This window comes from Brachycentrus maculatus, unplaced genomic scaffold (genome assembly GCF_059751285.1).
Source record: "Brachycentrus maculatus isolate JH-2025_06_01 unplaced genomic scaffold, ASM5975128v1 h1tg000065l, whole genome shotgun sequence".
NCBI classification, from domain to species: domain Eukaryota; kingdom Metazoa; phylum Arthropoda; class Insecta; order Trichoptera; family Brachycentridae; genus Brachycentrus; species Brachycentrus maculatus.
The window spans coordinates 71765-90461 of NW_028280819.1; the positions used below are offsets into that span (position 1 = coordinate 71765).

General features: G+C 31.5%; 1 protein-coding gene and 1 long non-coding RNA gene across 6 annotated transcripts in view; one reads left to right on the top strand and one right to left on the bottom strand.

The window, feature by feature from the left end:
* Window positions 1–18697, bottom strand: part of cmpy (crimpy) — a 314343-nt gene that overhangs the window by 70621 nt on the left and 225025 nt on the right. Inside the window, exon 4 of the mRNA XM_088256644.1 lies at window positions 14659–14706. The gene's annotated coding sequence lies outside the window, so the exon portion shown is untranslated. The remainder of the gene's footprint in view (window positions 1–14658; window positions 14707–18697) is intronic.
* LOC148311375 (uncharacterized) lies at window positions 50–6610 on the top strand. 5 transcript variants are annotated; one of them, XR_015837260.1, is made up of 3 exons: window positions 50–113; window positions 5505–5653; window positions 6456–6610. It is a non-coding gene; the product is annotated as an uncharacterized LOC148311375 (long non-coding RNA). The 5 variants fall into 5 exon arrangements; XR_015837259.1 differs by lacking the exon at window positions 50–113 and adding an exon at window positions 2730–2748 and having other exon boundaries at window positions 5537–5653; XR_015837261.1 differs by lacking the exon at window positions 50–113 and adding an exon at window positions 2795–2813 and having other exon boundaries at window positions 5537–5653.

An 18697-nucleotide genomic window follows, 5' to 3' on the forward strand; every position in this document is an offset into this window, starting at 1 on the left:
ATGCGCTCCCTCAGACGAAAATGTGGAAAATCATTGTATGACAGAATTAAAAACGAAGATATAATAAAGGCTGAACGACGAATAATTAAAAAGATTAGGAAGAGTTCTTTGCGGTGGTTTGGACATGTGGAGCGAATGGATAACGAGAGAATGACCAAGAAAATATATGTGGCGAATGTGAGAGGGAAAACAGAACGTGGACGACCGAAAAAGACTTGGCACGATCAGATCAATCAAAACCTAAAATCTGGCGGTGTCAAAAGTCTGAGTAATCGGAGGGCATGTATTACTAGATGCATGGATGTGAAGGAAGCAAGGAGTGTGTGTCAGGACAGAAGAGTGTGGCATTCCATCCTCTCTGCTTACCCCTGCGGGGAAACGGCGTGAGGGTAGTAGTAGTAGTAGTAGTTAAACTAAAACTCAAGTCTGGAGCATATCATTGTCTGAAGGCGTAGGTTATCAGGTAGGTAGAATGGGGACGGCTGGAGGCCATTGAGATATGGTGCTACAGGCGCATAATGGGGACTCATTGGTCGGAACATGTAGGGAACAACGAGGTACTAAGCACGGCCGGGGAATCTAGATGCTTACTTAATAAAGTAACACAAGGTTATAGAAAACAGCAAGCCAAATGGAAAGGTCATAATATAAGACATCCATGCCTGCTTCTTATTGCGAAGGCACAAACTACAGAGGACGACTCCGCTTAATCTATGGACCAAATTATCTCCGACACCCGCTGCAGCGGGTACGCTTTGGATACGAGTTGAAATGACGAGCGGAGGATAGAGCCAAGTGGAGACTGACTATGAAAAAAGCTAACCAATCATCACTAAACAGATTATAAAACACGAAGGAGATATTGATTGATTGCTAATAACAAAGTATGAATAGTATTATTACATAAAGTGTTTTTTTTTTCTCTTTTACAATTTTTGAAATTAATTAAACATGTGTTAAAATATGTCATAGAATAGGTATCAAGATAATAGAAACTGTGTTGTATCGAAACCATGTTATACGAAACTTTGAAATTATAAAAATCAAAGTTATGTGTACGGTGTTATATCGAAATCAAGGCGTAATGTTTACAATTTTATGACTGAAATATCGTTTTAATAAAACATATTAACGTAAAAATAGTTAGTTTTATAATTTTAATAAAAAAAATAACGTAAAATACTTTCGAAAAATGATTACTCTGAAATAAATAGAAACGCCTTTTTAGGATCACAAAACTCATATAATAAAATAACAACTCTGTAATTTTTTCCACGTGAATTTAATTTGACCAGCAACCGGGTTTCGTCGTAACCAACATCGTCAGACTGGTGACAGACATTGACAGACATCGACTGACTTGACCAGTCTGACGATGTCGGTTACGACGAAACCCGGTTTCTGATCAAATAAAGTTCATGTGGAAAAAATTACAAAGTTATTATTGAAAATGCAGTTCCACCAAGAAATGACAGCACCTACAAATCTTAAATCTCACCTAACTTATTTTCATTATCAATCTTTTCTTAATTTACAGCTTATCTTTTTTTCTCTGTCAACGTTCGTTGAATCTCATCTTCACAAGTTATATCTCCATCATTACCAAAGTCATCTGACGTAGTCGCAATTACCTGTTTCGATCTTCCAATGCTTTCAGGATTTCTCTAAAAGAAGCCAAAGAACTTTGCAATTATTTCACTACGTACCGACATAAAAAGGATAAAAACTACTAAAGGATATTTTTCAATAAAAAAACTATTTTTATTTATTTTACTTTATTTTATTTGGGATTTTTACAGCTAAAACAATATATTATACAACATTAATTAACCAAACTATGGCCAATTAAAAAAATCCTCCGATAATGCTATCCTTATGTTGGTTGGGGTGAGTGTGTGTGTGTGTGTGTGTGTGTGTATGAGTGTTTGTGTGTGTGTGTGTGTGTGTGTGTGTGTGTGTGTGTGTGTGTGTGTGTGTGTGTGTGTGTGTGTGTGTGTGTGTGTGTGTGTGTGTGTGTGTGTGTGTGTGTGTGTGTGTGTGTGTGTGTGTGTGTGTGTGTGTGTGTGTGTGTGTGTGTGTGTGTGTGTGTGTGTGTGTGTGTGTGTGTGTGTGTGTGTGTGTGTGTGTGTGTGTGTGTGTGTGTGTGTGTGTGTGTGTGTGTGTGTGTGTGTGTGTGTGTGTGTGTGTGTGTGTGTGTGTGTGTGTGTGTGTGTGTGTGTGTGTGTGTGTGTGTGTGTGTGTGTGTGTGTGTGTGTGTGTGTGTAGTACCTATTTAAACAGTTGGCTTGTTGAACAAACGGCAACGATCAATCATTCACCTAATTTCCTGCTTATGTCATTTTTTATGGAATTAGTGCTTTTCCCAAATATATCTACGTCATTAAACATTTTATTATAAGTATCCATAATGCGGTTAATAGTAGTATTTCTGGCAAAATCAGTGTTACATTTAGTTACTTGAAAAAATTGATTATAACGCGTTTGCCTCTGCGGTACCCTAAAATGAATGCGGGTAACCAGTTCTGGTGAATCTATTTTATCAGAAAGGATATTAGCTAGTAAAACCATATCAGCTATCGTACGTCTATCAGCAAGAGTTTGGATTTTATGGAATGAGCACGCTTCGCGGTAGTCGGCAAAAAAATATGTTCTTTACGATTTAAGATTTTGACGAATTTTTTTGTATTCTTTCAATTTTATCCGAGTGATTTTTATGAGAAGGAGACCAAATTGGCGACGAAAATTCAAGTAAACTACGCACATAAGAAATATATACCGTTTTAAGAGTGATCGTTTGATTAAAAGGTTTAATTGTACGTAATAAAAATCCAAGTGTTCTGAGTGCTTTGTCGGTTATGCTCTCAATGTGATGATTAAAAGTTAATTTTTCATCGAGTATTACACCTAGATCTCGAATTGTCGAAACAGATTTAATTATATAGCTAAAGCTATTAGCTAAAACGATTAGATTTATTTATTTAGCTAAAGCTATTTTTTATTGCAGATCGATTAAATTCAAATAAACAACCATCGCTATTGAAAAAAAAAACATTTGTAATATCCCCTGATTGAAAGAAAATATTTTTTTTAAATAATTTTTTAATCGTATTATATCAATACAGTGAGATATTAAATACAAGTTTTGCATCATGTAATATTAATTCAGATTTTGTCCGCCTCCGTAGTGTAATGGTCAGCACGCTCGGCTACTATACTGGAGGTCCCGGGTTCGATTCCCAGGGAGGGTCAAATAAAAATATGTGATTATTTCACACTTATATTTATTCAATATTACCTTGGACTGGTATCGGAAGCGGAGGGCTGATCACCTTTCCTTCATATGTTAACGATCAAGATAACACTGCGTTTATATGATGCAGTGCTTTATGCACCATTGAGGTGCGGATAAGGGTTTGAATTGAAATATTAATTCTGTGTTTTAATAATCGCAAATTTTGTGCCGTATAATATCGAAACCGCGTTTTAAAGAAGGTACCGTGTTATACGAAAGAGACATTCTCATTGAAAATCGATCGAAAATCCTCAACGGGGTTATCGATTACAACAACTGGGAATTCAAAACATATATGATATTCACATACATAGTTGTCTGCAGTCCTATCTAATAATAACTCTGATTTAAAACATTGGTATTACTCACACATAATGCAATAAAACTCATAAAACGTATTGATTCATGTGCCATTTTTATTTCGCAAATATAAACAATGTCTTTTTTCTGTAATTTTCCAAATGAATTCCATCTGAATCAACATGAAATTTTCTTGCATTAAATTTTATTAATTTTTGACGTTCATAACATTTTTTACCCCATCTAGGAGTAACGACGAAGGAATAAAGAATGACATCTATGAATTATTTGAGAAATGATGTTACATTTAAATTATTATTTACTTGGTAAATACCAACATTTCTTTAAATATATTGTGACACGTGTTTCGATGCATTCCGCATTATTTTCAAATAACGTATGACAACGTGTCACAGTGCATTCTAAGAAATAGTGTTATTTGCCAAGTAACACTTAAATTAAAAATGGATAGATGAAAGTGGTTACTGAATCAATTAATAAAATTATTGTATGAATAAGATGTTAGATTTGGGTGTTAAATTTTAATTCTCATGATAAAATTAATACAATTAGCAACGCTTCATTAAACGTATGAGTCCTCATTCACATGCAAATACGACGTCTGAACCAATTTAAAAAAATTAAAAAAGTTAAAAATTCAATTTATTTTTCACAATTGTTCATCATACTAATTTTAAAATATACGTATTTTCTTCTCCTTCTAACCCTTATCCAAACCAAACTGTGCGTAAGGTACTATTTCGACTATTATCTTGATCCTTAAGTAGGTACTCAAAACCAAGGTTTTTAATGAGAAAAAAAAATAATTTGAAACCCCAATTGAAGTAGGTAAATAGAAAAGGTGTACCTTTTTACAAATGCTTGTCGATATTACTAGAATACTTGCGTTGAAAAGACATATGTAGGTACGATGAATCGAACCTTACCGTACTTTGAAATCATAGTTGACTCTGATTTAAGTTCGGACAGATATGTAATTACTATGCACTTCATGAAGTTTCTTTTGTCAGTCTTACTACTTATACTTATTGAAAGCTTCGAAGGATTTTAGTGACAAGATTAATATTAGTATCATAACATTTGATGCAATTAATTAAATGAAACTAGTCTAATAATGTTAAATTATTGCATGTCTTAGATTTTTAATACAAGCTAAGAAGGTTATTAAGACAACGCTATTAAGTTGCTGTTCTGAAAAAATAAGCAATTACTCCCTGTAAAGGCATATCAAAATGAAAGGTTACTTTTTACTGAATGCGTTTATGCATAATAATTGGTAAAATAAAACAAGTACACATTGTTATGAACTAATAAAAAAAAGCCTTTGTACCTGCTGAGGTAATGACAATTATTATTTTAATGCTTCAGGATAATGTGGGGTTATTTTTCAATATCATGCATGTATTTTTAATGTCATCATATAAGTTTATTTAAAAAAAAACTGTAGCCCTCGGGACACTGAGGGATGAAGAGTGGGTAGTAGCTGTTTCCTGTTTTTATCAGTGGTAACATGGATAATAAGGTGGCGATAGTCATTTATCATAATGTTAATTATGGATCGTCCTTAGAGCACAACTCTCAATTTGAACTATGTTTTACATACGGTATTTGTTAATGATGTTGAGTGCATCAAAACAGGTGTCACAATGAAGTAAAATATTAAGGGGTTGATGGAAGTTCTTAAGTTTCATAAATGAGTTGAAAAATAATCTATATTTGAGAGTAAATTGCCAATTCTAATAAGTACTTCACTAGACCCCCGTGCGTTGTAGAAATGCATTTTACTGGGTACATTTTCTATTCCTAAATCTTAAAGTTGTTTAATGCACTTGACATATTTATATGGCAGATGATTTATAGTTTACAAACAGATTTATTATTTATTTTGTAGCCCTGATATTTAAAACTGATTTGTGATTTTAGTATAAAAGCTGGTACAACTAAGGTAACATTACTATTCATACTAGTGAAAACCAATCAATCAACATGCAGATCCAAAATATCCTTCTCGCCGTCTTCGTGGTCGTTGCATCACTTTTGGTACGGACTCAATTTTTATATTAAAATTTCATTTTCTAAGATTAAATCTATCGATTTCGTTACACTATTAGCGAAACAACTTTAACTAAAATTACAATAATTGCCCTTTTTACAATAGAGGTGAATTTCTTCAAGAAATTACTGTAAAATGCAAAAAATTCCTTTAAACGTGATTTTTGACAAGCTCTGGAATATCATTTTATTTAAATTTAAAAAGAAAATAATAATCAAAGATTTGAAACAAATTCAAATGCCTATTTTTAGTTGCATAAAATCAATATATTTTTAGTTATATATGAGTTAAAAAATGTTTGTGCGTAAACATGTGTGTTTGCATGTATACATATACTATGAAAAGTATATGATACACATTTCATAGTTAAATTTATGGTCTCACAAATTTTTACCGACCACATTTAAATATCATTTAACTTATATAGACGGAATGATTTATTTTAAATTTAGTGTTTAATTCCTTTAATTATTCCTGTTATTTTTTCGTCTCTCTATTTCTTCTTATATATTTTTTAACAAAAATATTTTATTTGGTTTTTAAGGTTTATAAAACGGTTACATTTGCTTTATTAAACTTAATTTTTTCACCTCTACTGAGAAATTATTAATATTTTTTTGTATTTTTTTAAATATTTTTCATACAGACAAAAGCAACAGTTTAAAATCAGTTTAATTCATTTAACGTTAAGGGTAATAGTAAGACGCTAATTATTTATTAAAATGTATTCATAAGTGTATTAAAACGATAAAATTTGTCATTACATATTTTCTTTCTCCTTATTTACAGACAACTGCATCAGCAGGACACTCAAAGTACAACCCATACAACAAGTACCCCAAGTACTACAACAACTATGACTATTGATTTATTTTAAGTCATAAAGATTGAAAACATTTCCATTTAAAATGCCCATGAATTTTAATAAAATGCAGTGAAACAAAGAATTACGCCTTTTATTTACATATATGTATGCCTGAGGACGTTTTGTGTACTCCACGTGCCACTGCCAATTTATTAACAGTGGACAGCCTAGACGGCTCTCTGAAGGCATGTAAGGTACACGATCTTCTTACGCCGACTCACTGAACCCAATGTTGCATTAGGCACTGCATCGAATTGATGCAACGTAAAATTGATCATTGATCATAAAAAGGATAGGTGATCCATCTTATGCTTCAGTTACCAGTGTAGGATAATATGAAATAAAAATGAACGTAAAGAACATCTTAGCTTGAATATGTGATAAATATATTTTTTTAAATCACTCATACGTCAGTCAGGGGATATGGCTACCGGGCTCGATCCCCATGGGGGTCATTATAAATATAACTGATTTTCTCTCTAATATTAATTATTCTAGACTGGTACCTTAAGGGCTGATATCCTTTCCTTCATGTATATAACGATAAAGATAACACTGCTTCTGAAAGATGCAGTGCCTTAGGCACCAATGTTTTTCCTTTATGTATATAATGATCAAAAGAACACTTCTTTACGATTCAGTGTAGCTACTTACTATGCAGCAATAGGATCGGATACGGGTAGGAATAAGTACAAAATGGTCAAATCTTATCATATGTAATTTAATTGTTATATTATTTTTTGACATCTCATCGGGATAAGTGATCACTTTACACACGTGCTATATTTACCAATTCAATCGGACTATGACGGTCGCAATCCCCGTAAATGCCCAGACTTCCACATTATTCTTCATCTTTGTATGTTGAGATGTCGAAAAAAATATGAAAACGATTCTTATAATTACAGATAATCCTGATTTTTGAACAAGTATTCGGACACACTCAAAATGCTGTCATTTAATTGTAATGCGTATAAGAGTCAAGCCTTTTCCGGATCGTGCCTTTGCTGTTGTGGGACCGAATGCTCTTTCATCAGTAGTTAGAGTTAGTAAAAGTGAGTGTTTGTCTACCTCCGTAGTGTAATGGTCAGCACGCTCGGCTACCGTTCTGGAGGTCCCGGGTTCGATTCCCAAGGGGGGTAAAATAAATATAAGTGATTTTTTCACTGTCATATTTATTCAATATTACCCTGGACTGGTACCTGAAGCGGAGGGCTGATCACCTTTCCTTCATGTGTAAACGATCAAGATAACACTGCGTTTATATGACGCAGTGCCCTATGCACCATTGGGGTGCGGATAAGGGTTTTATTATTATTATTAAAAGTGAGATGATTTTTAGAAAAAAAAACAAATATATTTGCTAAATCATTTCCAATATTATCTTTTCCCCAATTCATTCACAGTGAAGCGCACTTGAGGTAGTATTTTACGGAAATGGCGCTAAATAAGTTATCCAAATTTATAATTATTATTATTTCCAGTGATCTAATTAATAATCACATTTATATTCCTCCAGCTGGATCAGATCTGATTATTGAAAAAATAATTCATGATCAAATTATCTTCGCATTATTTTTATGCGGTGCTCTATGAACCATATGGTAAAAATAAGTATTAGAGAATCATTGGAATCCCAAGTAACGAGGTTTAATTATATTAACTCAGACAAAAACACTTGTGGATCTGGTCCATTACAGGACTGAAAACTAATGTGAACAATGTTTTTAACATATAGATCACTCCTTTCAAGAACGCCATAAATCAAAAATCGACAATTTTCAATGGTGCATGTTTTCGGAATGCCCAGAAAATGTACAGAGGCATATTTTTAACTTAATATTTACCCGCTACAGGGCAGAAAATGTTGTTTTTGCATTTTGAAGAAAAGACATTATTTAATTTTTTTTTTAAATATACCAAATATTTTTCAAATGGAGAAAAAACCTTCAGGCTTTACCTAAAAAAATCTGTTGCGCAGTAAAAAGTTCAATAAGTGGCTTGGTATTTATTTTTAATACATTGTGTTATATTTTTAAACTTTAGAAACGTTCTCCTGAAAAATCAAGTTTTTTGATTTATGACGTTCTTGAAAGGAGTGAGCGATATATGAGCAGCTAGTGGATTAAAAATGAACTGTCAATTTTATAAAACTAAAAATATTAAAGGTGTATTCAAATCATTTTAACAAATCCATGTTTCTCCACTTTCAAGTTATTTTAACACATTTTTAATTAAACATTAAACGTAAATTCCAAAAGGATAGATATTTAAATTTTTAATTCATTTGATTTATTTTAGGTAAGTTCATGGATACATTTTTTATATTTTATAGATGTCGCTCGTGTCAAGTCGAGTTCAAGAACTCTGTATCGAGTTTAATAAAAATGTCTAGAATTTCCAAGAATTTGAAGAGTGTGGTAGTAAATAATGGGTAGAATTGGTGAATGCTGCACGTGTGTCAAGTGATCACTTAAACCAGCCTATGACGGTCGTAAGCCCCGTAAACGCCTTGACTTCCATATTCTACATCATCTTTGTCGAGATATAAAAAATGGATATACTTATATGACCGCAATATGACTGCCCAGTCAATAAATGAAGTAATTTTTACATTTTGGCATCTGAAGATAGATGATAAAGAATATGGAAGTCTGGGTTTGTACAGGGCTTATGACTTGTCATAGGTTGGTTAAGTGATCACTTTACAAACGTGTAACATTCAGCATCCTACATAGATTAAAAACCACGCTTCTTAAGTTTTTGGAACTCCTACATATAACATAAATCTCATTACGCTTTTTATGTCGCTCATGATACTGGAGACATCTATGGTTGGTTTGAAAAACTTTTATTCACCAGAGACCCTTTTATTAAGAGGTATGCATGATCCTAACCTGATTATTTAATATGCTGGAGGACTCCTGAAAACATGTTTAATTGTTATGCAAATGAATTTAGTTGCAAAATTTTGAGTGTGGACTAATGCTTGTTCACAAATCTGGATTATATCCAATTTTATGGGTTATTTTTCATACTTTATTTTTTATCTCAGAAACATATGTCCCTAGTGAAGTTCTAGTGATTCAAACACTTTGTTTCAAAATTGAACCATATATATAAAACTTCCAATAATTCGAATAGTGTGGTTTTCAATAATGGGTAGAATTGGTGAATGTTGCACGTGTATAAAGTGATTTCTAAAACCAGCATATGTTGGTCTTAAGCCCCGTAAATGCCCAGACTTCCATATTCTTCTTCATCTATGTTGGGATGTCGAAAAATGATTAGAATTTAGTTGAACCAATCGAAATCTGAAGAATAATTAAAGGTAATATTAAGCTTATATAGCTAAGCTTAATAATAATATAAGCTTAATAATAAAAATGAAAATGGTATTTTCTGGCGTTTCTCATGTGTGTGATAATCCAGGATTCGGATCTCACATACTAATATAAGAGTTTCTGCTTAATAAAAAGCTTCTTTACATCTCACCAATAGATGTCTCTAGTGAAGTTCTAGTGATTCAAGAACAAGGTTTCTAAATTGGTTCATATATATAGAACTTCCAAGAATTTGAGTAGTGTGGTTGTCAATAATGGGTAGAATTGGTGAATGTTACACGAGTGTAAAAACCAGCCTATGACGGTCGTAAGCCCCGTAAATGCCCAGACTTCCATATTCTTCTTCATCTTTGATGAGATGTCAAAAAATAATATAAATAATTAAAGGCTTAATACTTTCCAAAATAATTTATTTCATAATTTGTTATAGACTTCTGGTGTTATAAGCTTTTTTCATATAAACGTTGTCAATACTTATGACTTAAAATAAATTAATAGTCATAGTTGTTGTAGTACTTGGGGTACTTGTTGTATGGGTTGTACCTCGAGTGTCCTGCCGATGCAGTTGTCTGTAAAAAAGGTGACATATGTAAATATATGATTACAAACTACATTGTCTGAATACTCGTATAATTACATTTCGATAAGTTTGAGAACCTTACTATTACACTAAAAGTAGAATAAATTGAACCGATATTAAATAAATTACCGAAACCTACTTTGGATATTGTCAATATGACGTCAAGAGTGAAACAAACGAAATAAAAATATAAAAATACATATAATGTAAATGTAAGTTTGTTTTAAAATCACTATAAATATTTTACTTTAACTTAATTATAATGTCAACCGGTTTAGACATAGAAAGGAGAGTGAATGCTGGGAACAAAGTGAATGGTGCACTGAAATCAGTTATAGCAAATAAAAACCTAAGCGGAAGCTAAACTGGCTGTGCACAACGGAGTCCTGGTTCCAACTCTTATGTATGGAAGTGAAACATGGAGTTGGCAAAAGAAGGATGAAAGTAGACTGAATGCAGTCGAAATGCGATCTCTCAGAAGAATGTGTAACAAAACGATGTATGATAGATGTGCGAATAGTGAAATAAGGAAGGAATGCAAAGCTGAGATAAGCATTATCGATAAAATTAAGAAAGGTGTGTTGAGATGGTTTGGACATGTAGAACGAATGAGTGAGGAAAGAACGGTAAAACAAATTTATGAGGCGAATGTTAGCGGGAAAAGAAGCAGAGGAAGACCGAGAAAAACATGGCACGATCAGGTATGCCAAATACTTGAAAGTGGTCAGGTTAGGAGTCGTAACAATCGGCGGGTATGTATGAGGAGATGCATGAACGTGAAAGAGGCGAAGAATGTTTGCAAGGACAGAGTGGTGTGGCGCTCTATTCTCTCTGCCTACCCCTGCGGGGAAGCGGCGTGATGGTTAGTTAGTTAGTTTGTTCTACCGGTTTCGAAGCTAACCGCTTCTTTATCAAGACTGATTCGAAACCGGTAGACATTATAATTAAGTTATACTAAAATATTTATAGTGATTTTAAAACAAAGTTGCATTTTAATTATAAAATAGAAAATCACAAAGTAAGTGCTTGAAATGTAAATTATTTAAAACATACAATTATTTTTATCCGTTTATATTTTAGTTTCCTCAGTAGAGATGAAATAGTGAAGGATAATTATGCAATTTTAGATTTTTTAATAAGCCTCTACTAGTTTACGAGTGATTTTGGCTTTCTAATTAAATAATATGAGTTTGTGACCATTAAAAAAATGTTACCTTAACAACAGCAAATATTTTCAAATAGAGCCGGAGAAATGTGCAATGAAATGCTTAATCAAGTAGACATGTATAAAATTTCTTTAAAAACGTTTAAGAGAAATATTGTTGGTGTGTATTTGATTTTTTATATGATTTTTAAGCCACATTAATTTCCAGTATTTTAAGTTATTTTTATACTAGTAACAGCTGTTTCGCTTTGTTGGGCATGTTTTAAGGATGTCGTAAACTAATCGTGGTAATAAAAACGATTTATTTTTATTTTAATATATGAAATTTGAAAAATTAAATATAAATTGAAGTCCTTACCAGAAGTGATGCTACGACCACGAAGACGGCGAGAAGGATATTTTGGATTTGCATGTTGATTGATTGTTTTTCACAAGTATGAATAGTAACGTTATCTTAGTTGTAGCAGCTTTTATACTAACGTCTCAAGTCAGTTTTGAAAGCAGGGCTTCAAGACAAATAATACAAGACAGTAAATATGTTTTTAAAATATAAATCATCTGCTATATAAATATGCATAGCGCATAAACAAACAAATAAAAGATTGAGTTATAGTACTATGTTTCAAGTAAAATGCATTTCTACAATGCACGAGTGAAATATTGTTATTACACTAATTTTCGATATGTAAAAACTATTACGAAAAAAATAACATTAAGATGAATACTCCTAATGTTTTACTTTATTGTGACACGTGTTTCGATGCACTCAACATAATAATCAAACATCGTAGGTATATGAAATAAAGTCTAAATTTAACAGTTGCCACTTTGTTTGCACAAACCCACACACACACACACACACATATATATATATATATATATATATATATATATATATATATATATATATATATATATATATATATATATATATATATATATATATACACTACTACTACCATCACGCCGTTTCCCCGCAGGGGTAGGCAGAGAGGATGGAACGCCACACTCTTCTGTCCTGACATACACTCCTAGCCTCCTTCACATCCATACATCTAGTCATACATGCCCTCCGATTACGCAGACTTTTGACACTGCCAGATTTTAGGTTCTGATTGATCTGATCGTGCCAAGTCTTTTTCGGTCGTCCACGTTCTGTTTTCCCTCTCACATTCGCCACATATATTTTCTTAGTCATTCTCTCGCTATCCATTCGCTCCACATGTCCATACCACCGCAAAGAGCTCTATATATATATATATATATATATATATATATATATATATATATATATATATATATATATATATATATATATATATATATATATATATATATATATACGTTATAATTCAACCTGTTGGTAACATTAAAAGGGTAGCTAGTCGTACTTAATGGAAGGTCATGAAAAATTTATTTATATACATTTTTCGATGAAATCATCCGGTTCGTATAGTAAAGTCATGTGTTTTAAAATAATAAAAAAAATGAAAACATTTATTGTATGCTTAGTAAAAATGTGGTATGGTTAAACACAGCGGATTTATTTACTTGTAATACCAGTAAATCAATTTTTATAGCAGGAGTTATTTGCTAAACTGGAATTGCATATGTGTAAATAAATGTGTTTGCCAAGACGTTGGTGATTTTTTAATAGCTCGTTTATACAGCTTGAAAAATGTATATTCAATTTTTGAAAAATAATTGATTAATTAAGTTAAAAATATTTGGAATCAACTACTTACGTACAGTAGTGAAGTATTGGTCTCAGGAGAGGGAAAATACTACAATAAACATACTAGGTACTTGAAATATTACAAGTTTCTTAAGCTATTGCCATATTCTCTGAGCTGTCAGAGGATCGAATGATTTTTATCTCCAAAAAATACGCATTTATGAGGCGAATTTAGTTGGAAATATAAGCAAATGAACACTGAATAAATATTGGCAAGATCGAATTTATACGTGATTTCATATTAAATAGAATTGAAAAAATATTTGAGTCGTTATTATTTACAAAATTACCTTAATTTCATACTATTTCTGTGAGCCTAAGCGACTCATTATAAGAAATAGATATCGAATTGTGGTAGAGTGGGTTCGAACCCAGAAACTCTGACTCAAGGGTCCGCGACACTAACCACGGAACCACAGCTTGACATTTAAAATCATTAGCGTGGTCTATTTCTTACTATTTCTTAAATCTATCTATTTCTTAAAATCCAGTCACTTTTAGCACTCTTAATTAAATTTAATTCGACCATATCCGCTCCCTAAGGGGGGCATATAGAGTCCACAAATTGTGTCTAGGCTTTTTTGTCAGCTGCCAGCTCCTTCGCATCCTCTTAAGTCATTTCCGCGTCCCGAAGTTCTGACGAGAACTGCTGACGAAATGTCAGCAGTGGTCATCCTGGGCGGCGCGAACCTGATGCCTTAGCACCCTTACTGTCTCATATTAACTCTTCTATCACTCCCCCCATATAAAAAAAATATTTGAATATGGTCATTTTTCAAAACATTTTACACGTACATCTTCGAAGATAAGTTTTATTTTAAGAGGAGATAACAGCTATCAACCATTTAATTCTAATACATTGACAGCATAGTATGATAAAATGTTAAAGTTAAGAATTTCACGTCACCTTAAATACAATAAAGACATCAATCCTTTTCTTCTCGCACTACATCTGAATGTGAGATGTTTTAGATCATTTGAAGCATTCACTTTGTGATATTCCATTCTATAATTAAAATCTTTTATTATAACTTAATTATAATGTCTACCAGTTAGCTTCAAAACCGATAGACATTATAATTTAGTTATAATAAAATATCCATAGTGATTTAGAAACAAAGTTACATTTTAATTATATTTAATTTTTAGTTTTGAATGAGTAAAATTGTGAGGATATCAACCGAGTGCAATAAAGATCATGACAATAGGTATTAAAATCTTTATCACGTGGGTACAAGTCGTCATACATTCAATTAATCAACTCATGTGTTATTGTATTTATAATTGGTTAATAAATACTTACAATTTCTTCTTCGAGAATCATCATGTTAGCCATAGTCAATGTAGGTATCTGAAATAATTAAATTAAATATATTAATGTCTACGAAACAAATATCATATAAAGTAATTCATAGATTTTACTAATCATTTGAAGGGGTTACTATTATTCAGAATTGATGAAAATCAATACAAAAGTATTTGGTTAAATATACATATAAAGAAAATAAAAATAATGAACATAGATTTTATTAGATTTAAGTTTTGTACTGACATTTTTTGGTGTAACTGGATTTAATAGAATAAAATAACAACTATGTAGTTTTCACCACATGAATTCATAAGGAAAAAACTACATTGTTGTTATTTTATTCTATGACATATCGCTCACTCCTTTCAAGGACGTCATAAATCAAAAAACCAGATTTTTCAGGAGAATGTTTTTAAAGTTTAAAAATATAATACAATGTATTAAAAATTTATATCAAGCCACTTATTGAACTTTTTACTGTGCAACAGATATTTTAGGTCAAACCTGAAGGTTTTTTCTCCATTTGAAAAATGTTTAATATATTTAAAAAAATAATTAAACAATACCTTTTCTTCAAAGTGCATAAACAATATTTTCTGCCCTGTAGCGGGTAAATATTAAGTTAAAAATATGCCGCTTTTGCTGGGATATAGTACATTTTCTAGGCATTTCGAAAACATTCACAACTAAAAATTGACGATTTTTGATTTATGACGTTCTTGAAATGAGTGAGCGATATGTAGATTTTTACGGTCAGACTTGAAAATATATATTTAAGGGTAAAAGTTTAATTATTAGTTGGGACTAATTTAACTTGGTAAATACCACTATTTCTTAAAATGTGCTGTAAAAAGTGGTTTTTTTTTAAACACCGATATAAAATTCATTGTTAAATGTGGCGCAATATATTTTTGTATAAAGTGGTATTAATTGATTAAAACGTAAATTAAAAATGGATAGATATTACCAAAAAGCGAATGCCGAATCAATTAATGGAATTTATTATTACAATTTAACGCCGTAGGGGTAAGAGACATTCTTAATGAAAGAAATACATAAATGCGCACATCAACTGTGAGATATTGATGAAATTAAACGCTTATTTTCATCACTCTGATACTTTCCAACAACTTACTCAGATTGCATGCGTGATTATTTCGAGTGCCGTTAAGTATAATGTTACAGAATGATACGAAGGTTTCAACTTAAAACTTGTGTAATAAACGTTTTAACTTTGAACGGATCTCGTACTACCAGGATGCTTAATTGCGTAATTAATTAAATGAGTATTAAGAAGAAAATAAGAACTTTGTTCTACCAACGCAGAATTTGTATGAAACTAAATTTTTAAAAAAATTGCTAATTATTACATTGCACATTTAAAAAAAAATGATCGCTGTTAGTATAAGTAATATTTTTTTTTCTATGTAAAAAAAACACCGTTATTTAAAATTGTTTTTGGGTGATATTTACTTATTTTAATTGCGATTTCACTTAAAAACATATTTTTTTGATAAAATTTATAGTATTCCGCATTATTTTCAAATAATTTATGTGAAGCTAGAACTAAATTTTAGAGATGTGTCTTTGAGAAGTTGAAGGGTGAACAGGGGGTAAGAGCTATTTTATCAATATAACATTATTATCAATATAACAAATACGGCATTTGAAATAGTACGGAATACATCGAAATATGTATTACGATAGATGATGATAAAGAACGGTGGTATTTATCAAGTGAAATTTAAAAAAAAATCAACAACTATGTTTTAAAAACATAAAAATAAGGCTGAAAATCAGGTGGGTTTAAGACCAACGAATACCCATTTCGCGTCTCACGAATAATTATAATTCGTATTTCCATGCGCCTGTGCGAAAACCGCTTTTCATTAAATCCATTAATTATAATTATTATATCTCTGTTGTAAGAGAAAAATGTAATGACGATCCTAAAATTAATTATGATATATTAACGAGCAAAAGCTCTTTGAGTAATTACTGCACGCTCTCTGATTAACAGTGCCTGGTCAAATTATGGTGATTACATTTAATGCGACTGTGGTATAATTTGTTTATCGCTCAAAATTACACCAAATTACCAAAGACTTTGCCACTCATTAGATAAAACCTAAATTAATACATAATTTTTAAGTCCAAGTCTCCTAATTATTTTATACAAATCTAGGTTTCTCGACTTTTTGCCATGAGTTAATTTTACATTTTGACGTCTCAGCATAGATGAAGAAGAATATGGAAGCCTGGAAGTTTTTTGATTTTTCGTTTTATTATTTCTCATTTATTTATTTACTTTTTGTGCATCACAATTCTCATCATTTATAAATATACGTAAACATACATAAATACTTGTATATAGACGAGTAGATAATAAAGAAAATAACCCCAAGCCAGATTTTTGAAGAATTTATGATCCACCCATAATGTTGCAAATAAAACAATTTCTCGAAATTATTTCTTTTACAGAGAGATAAAAAATGAAGAGGCTTTTAGCCAGTTCTTTTTTGAAGAGGTTTCTCTTATATTAAGGTCTCTTATATTCAGGTTCGACTGTGTGCATATTTTATAAGCATATTACAGAACGAAATTGAATAAGTACCTACGTTTAATTTCAGTGCAGTACTCAAATTGCAACTAATATATTTATCTTTATCTATGTTTATCTATGAAAAGTAACTTACTAATATATTTATCGTTATCTATGTTTATAGAGAGAAAAATTAAACAATTACCAAAAAATAGAAATAAAATAATGTATTTTTGAATTTTGTACAAAAAAAATCAAAAAGGTTGATGAAACGAAAATTCAAATAAACCAGTGAGTTTTATTAGTGATTGCATTATTATTGATAAATAATTTAATGGTAAACTTATTGTGAAATATCATTATGGCAATTATGTAAACCTTTAAATTTTCTTCAGTAAACGTATAAAAAAACACGATTATTTTTCTGAAATATTTTCTTGCATATCTAGTACGAAAAACCAACATCTCCCTTTGAGGAAAGAGAGATGTTGGTTTTTCGGTTTAATAAAGGAAATCTGGAGAATTAAAAAGCTGAGTCCTTTTCTGGATTTGATTAATAGTCGCCTCAGAACAGAGAAAAGTGGAAATATGTCTTTATTATAATACGAGCCTTTGTCTACCTTGATCATTAATCACTTGGAAATATCATTAAAATAATTCCTTCATCCCTTAAGTTGAGTCAGTAATATTTACAGATGTGTACAGTGGTATGGATTTATCTTAAAATATTTTGTCCTATAGGTTCCTAAATTGCTAGAAAAAAACCATCTTTGAATTGGAAAATGAACATTTTTCAAAAAGGAATCACCTGCAAAGCCCTTACCTTTTTTTTGACATTGGTAACATAAACCAAAGTAGGACACAAAATGCCGAACCCTCTTCTAGTAGAACGGAAGGTCTGCTGATGACAGTCAACAGTCTGCCTTCTCCTGAGGAGTTTTACGTAGTTTCCTCCCAGCATTGAGCAAATGCTGAGAAGTTCCTATTTGACCCACACTAGATTATCCCTCCTGTTCCCAACACAGATTCAAATAGAAACACATTTAATTAGCTAGAAGAAACAAAAATCCACTAAATGATCTATAAACCTTGTACATAATAAGCAAGGTAAATAATAAATGCAATTCCCATCTAAAAAAAATCTTACCTTTAGAGTCTTGTCTGCAGGTAAGATAGTAAGAATACTGTCCTACATGAATGACAATCCTAACTGTCCATCAATACTCCTCCCTTAGTTTTCCCCTCTACCTCCTTCCTCAAACTTCTTTATCCTTTGCCCTCCTTGTAATCATCTTTTGTAATTGTGTTGTTTTGAAATGTCAATTTTTTATTAATGTTTTTTTTTATGTTCAAGTACTATCTACCCATTGATTGCAAACAGCTTTATATGGTATCACTGATCAATATCACTGATCTGTTTTTGGTTGGTTAGAGAGTATTGCTTTTAAGCAAAAAGCCCGCCAATGTACTTATTTATTTTCAGTACATGAA